We start from the raw sequence: 5573 nt of genomic DNA, 5'->3' as shown, positions 1-5573 counted from the left end.
AGTATATGCATCTTAAACCTTGTTAGATAATGTAAAAACTGTTTTCCAAGGTACTTGCACCAATTTATACTTGCACTGATGATGGTATTTTCAGACTTAATTTTTGTTTGTTTGTTTGTCTGAAGAAAACAAAATGGCATCTCTTGTGGTTAAAATTTGCATATCCCTGATGACTAATGAATATTTTTTGAGATTTTTTTTGGCTATTCAGATTTCTTCATTTGTGAAATTCCTCTTCAAGTATTTTGCCCATGTTTCCATTAGATTGTTTGTCATTTTCTTATTGATTGTAGGGGTTTAAGGGCTCCTCATATATTCTCAGTAGGAGTCCTTTGTCAGATATATGTATTACAAATATCTTTTCCCACTCTGGTTTGCCTTTTCACTCTCTTAAGATGCCTTTCCACTTCTTTTCCTTTAGAGTTAATGCTTTTAGTTCCTATTTAAGAAATATTTGCCTACTGCAAGGTCATGAAGGTACTCTTTTCTGTTTTCTTCCAGAAATTTTATTGTGTAACCTTTACATTAGGTCTCTTTGTCTGGAACTGAGTTTTGTATGTGATGTGAAGCTGTTGGTTACCTCAGTGGTGAAAGCTGTCCATGTCTTCTGTGGAGCAGGCCTCTGAGATCTGTGACAATGAACACTACAGGGTCCTCTGTTGTGAAAGTTGTGGGGAGCCTGCAGCTGTCATGGGAGCTGTTGAGGTCCTTAGTGACAAAGGCTTCCAGAGTTCTCCATAGAGCAGACCACTGGGAACTGTGATGACACTGATACTTATAGCTCCTTCCCTTCTTCTTTATTCCTAGTCATCTCCAGACATCACAGCCAAGCCAATCTCCCTAATAATCTTCTGGTGTGGAAGATTATCTTTGTTTTTTGTTCCACGGTGTTGCTGTAGTTCTTAACTGGACTCTTGGGCCCTCCCAGAGCTGTTTTTGTTTGTAGATGGCTCTCTGTTATTTGTTGGGAGAAAAGTGCTGCTATCTCTTACTCTGCCATCTTGCTGATGTCACTCCAAGGTTATTTTTGCTGTTTATAAAATGCTACATATGGTTATTTGTTTTCCACACTTTAAAGATGTCATTCCATTGTCATCTGGCTTTCATTGTTTCTCTTGAAAGGTTCACTAATTGTATTATAGTTGCTCCTTTGCAACAATGTTTGTTTTTACTCTGCCTCCTTTTAACATATTCTCTTTGGTTTTGTTTTCTCTAGTTTACTATGATATATTTAGATTTGGGGGAGGAGGGTGGTTTTATGGATGTTCTTCAGTCTGTGGCTTCATTTTGAAATATTCTAAGATTTGGAATACTTCTATGTGAAGTATCTCTTCATATACTGCATCTGTCTTATTCTTTTCCCTTTTCTCTGGCACTCCAATTACATGTATGTTGGGATTTTAACTATGTACTATATGTCTCATACATTTTCCACCCTTTTGGGGGTATGTATTTTAATCTGAATATTTTCTATTGCTTCATCTTCCAATTTACCAGTACTCTCTTTTGCTTTGTGTAATCTGCTGTTAAACTCATCAAATGAATTCTTAATCTATGGTATTGTATTTTTCAGTCCCAGGATTTCCATTCAACTCAAATTATTTTCTTAAATACATTAATCATAATTATTTTAAAGTCTGTATCTGGCAAATAAAAAATCTGAATCACCTATGTGTCTGTGTTTTCTTTTGGAGGGAGGGGTCTTTTTTTTCTTGGATTTTAATCTTTCTTAGGTTGTCAATTTTCAATTATTTGCTGGATATTGTTTTTCTCAGAAACTGTAGAAGCTCTCAATGATGTTAACTTCCTCCAAGTAAGGCTTTAATTGTCTTGCGGTAGGTTATGATCAGATTAACTTGATCCAATTGAGACTTATCTGTTTCCATGTTATCCTTACTTCTAGGCTATCTGATGGCTAAGCTGAAAGCCTGGGGCCCTGAACTCTAATTTTGTCTCCCCTGATCCATAAGCATTACCAAAAGTTTCTACTTGCTTTCTTTTTTTTTTTTTTTTTTTGCTTTTTATTTTATTTTATTTTTAACATCTTTATTGGACTATAATTGCTTTACAATGGTGTGTTAGTTTCTGCTATATAACAAAGTGAATCAGCTATACATATACATATATCCCCATATCTCTTCCCTCTTGCATCTCCCTCCCTCCTACCCTCCCTATCCCACCCCTCTAGGTGGTCACAAAGAACCGAGCTGATCTCCCTGTGCTATGCAGCTGCTTCCCACTAGCTATCTATTTTATATTTGGTAGTGTATATATGTCCATGCCACTCTCTCACTTTGTCCCCGCTTACCCTTCCCCCTCCCCATACCCTCAAGTCCATTCTCTAGTAGATCTGCATCTTTATTCCCATCTTGCCCCTAGGTTCTTCATGACCTTTTTTTTTTTTTTAGATTCCATATATATGTGTTAGCATATGGTATTTGTTTTTCTCTTTCTGACTTACTTCACTCTGTATGACAGACTCTAGGTCCATCTACGTCACTACAAATAACTCAGTTTCATTTCTTTTTATGGCTGAGTAATATTCCATTGTATATATGTGCCACATCTTCTTTATCCATTCATCTGTCAATGGACACTTAGGTTGGTTCCACCTCCTGGCTATTGTAAATAGAGCTGCAATGAACATTGTGGTACATGACTCTTTTTGAATTATGGTTTTCTCAGGGTATATGCCTAGTAGTGGGATTGCTGGGCCGTATGGTTCTATTTTTAGTTTTTTAAGGAACCTCCATACTGTTCTCCATAGTGGCTGTATCAGTTTACATTCCCACCAACAGTGCAAGAGGGTTCCCTTTTCTCCACACCCTCTCCAGCATTTGTTTTCTACTTGCTTTCTTGAAGCTTTTCCTCACATGTGCGCAACTTAGGCACATTCGTCTTGATTGAAAATTGTCTTTAGAATGTTGGGCTCAACGGAGCACATTTTCCTTTTCTTTGGATCTTGGCTCTTCAAGTCCTGGCTGCCAGCTTTGTGCCTTCAAACACTTTTATCCAGCTTTTAAAGTTCTCAGTGTGAGGAGTAATCTGATACCAATTATTTTTTCAGAGGTAGACATATATTCCCTCTTAGATGAAAAACTCAATGAGAGCAAGTACCTTGTCTATCTTGTTCATCACTGTATCCTAGTGTCTAGAGCAGTGACTAGAATATAGTAGGTGCTTAATAAATGGGACAGCCCAGTCCTTGGCTTCTACATGGGTCATAGCAGTTATCTGATTTGCCCCCTGCACTGCAGGTGAACTTCAAAACCTGGTTGGATGCTGCACCTGAACCACAATGGCATCTCTTGGAATTTTGATTGGAATTGCATTGAAACTATAAAATAATTTTGAGGAGAATTTGGCATCCTTATAATTTTGAGGAGAACTGACATATTTATATTTTGTGTATTCTAAACCATAAATAGGATGTCTCTCTCCATTTATTTTGTTCACCAAGAAAGACAACCTAATACAAGATTCTATAGCCAAGCTGCTTTGGTTCAAATCCTACCTCTGTCACTCAGTGGATTTGTAACTTTGTGATATTTTCTAGTTTCCTTAACTGTAAATGGGATGATTATAATAAAAGTCCCTTTCTCATAGGAGTGGTTATGAGGATTTATTAGGTTAATAATTGTAAAGCATTAGAATTACTTGACATGCAGTAGGTTCTGCACAAGTGTTTGTTACATGAAATAATAATTTTCCTTTAATGTTTTTCAATAAAGTTTTAAATATTTCTTCATAAAAATCATGCAGTCTTTTGTTAGATTTATTCCTAGTTACTTATATTTTGATGTTATTTTAAATGGCTATAGTTTTAAAGGTTACATTCTTTATCTGTTTTTGCTGGTTCATGGAAATAAAATTAAGTGAAATTGATCCTCATATATTGATTTTTTTTGGCCAGTAACCTTGCAAAATGCTTGTATTTATACTAATCATTTACCTGTGGATTTCTTAGGATTTGCCAATAGATGATCTTATCACCTGTGAAAAATAACAATTTTGGTTCCTCCTTATTAATTCTTATAACTTTCCTCTCTCTCTTCCTTTTCTCCTTTCCCTCCTCTGTGTCTTGCTTAAAACGTCTAGGTCAGTGGGGTGATAATGTACATTCTCCTCTTGTTCCTGGTCTTGTGGAGAAGATTTCAAGTATTTACCATTAAGAATAATGTTCACTGTGAGTTTTAAAAAGCTATCTTTTATCAATTTCCTTCTGCTTCTAGTTTGCTGAGAGTTTTTATCATGAATGGAGAATCAATCAAATGCTTTTTTCAGCAGCAAGTAAGATGATTTTTCTCCTTTAGTCTGTTAATGTGGTGAATTGTATTAATTAATTTTTTAAAACAATTATAAGGCAACTTTTATTTCTAGAATTAACCCATCTCTGTCAAGATGTAGTACATTTTTACATGTTGCTCTATCTGGTTGCTAATATTTTGTTTAGATTTTGCATGTATGTTAATAAACAAAATGGCCTAAAATTCTGTTCTCATGCCTTTTTTAAATCTAGCTTTGGTATTAATATTATTCTAGATTCATAAAATGAGTTCACAATTTTTCATTGTTTATATTTCTGGAAGAGTTTTTGTAAGATTGAAATTACTTAATTCTTGAATTTTTGGTAGAACTACTGACTCAATTTCTTTACTGGCTAAAAGACTATTCAGATTTTTTTCTTCTTGAGTTAGTTTTGGTAAATTATTTTTTTAAAGAAAATTTTCCATTTCACCTAAATTTTCAAATATTTGGCACAAAATTTTTCTTAATATTATCTTATTATCTTCTTAAAGCCCTTGTAGCCTATGTAAATATGTGTCCTCCCTTTACATTCCTGATATTTTTGAGTTGTGTCTTCTTTTTTTCACTTGATCATTCTTGCCAGAGTTTCAGCACTTTTATTAGACTTTTTAAAAAACAAAATTTGATATTATTGATCCTCTGTCTTATTTTCTATTTTATTAATTCTGGTTCTTATCATTTTCTTCCTTCAATTTCTTTGAGTTTAATCTATTGTTCTTTCTTGAATTTCTTTTATTTATTTTTTAATTATAGTTGATTTACAATATTATATTAGTTTTGGGTGTACAGCATAGTGATTAAATATTTTTATAATTTATACTCCATTTAAAGTTATTGTAAAAATTTGCTGTATTCCCTGTGCTGTACACTATATCCTTGTATCTTATTTGTTTTATACATAGTAGTTTGTACCTCTTAATCCCTTACCCCTCTCTTGCCCCTCCCCCTTTCTTCCCCCCACTGGTAACCACTAGTTTGCTCTCTATATCTGTGAGTCTATTTCTGTTTTGTTATATTCATTTGTTGTTTCATTTTTTTAGAGCCTACATATAAGTGATAACATAGAGTATTTGTCTTTTTCTGACTTATTTCATTAAGAATAATATCCTCCAGGACCATTCATGTTGTTGCAAATGGCAAAATTTCATTCTTTTTTATGGATAAGTAATATTCCATTGTATATATATATGACATATTTTTTATCCATTCATCTGCTGATGGACATTTAAGTTGCTTCCATATCTTGGCTATTGTAAATAATGCTG

The sequence above is a fragment of the Mesoplodon densirostris genome, chromosome 2, assembly GCF_025265405.1.
Source record: "Mesoplodon densirostris isolate mMesDen1 chromosome 2, mMesDen1 primary haplotype, whole genome shotgun sequence".
NCBI lineage: Eukaryota > Metazoa > Chordata > Mammalia > Artiodactyla > Ziphiidae > Mesoplodon > Mesoplodon densirostris.
Note: the sequence above shows the minus strand (reverse complement) of the source record.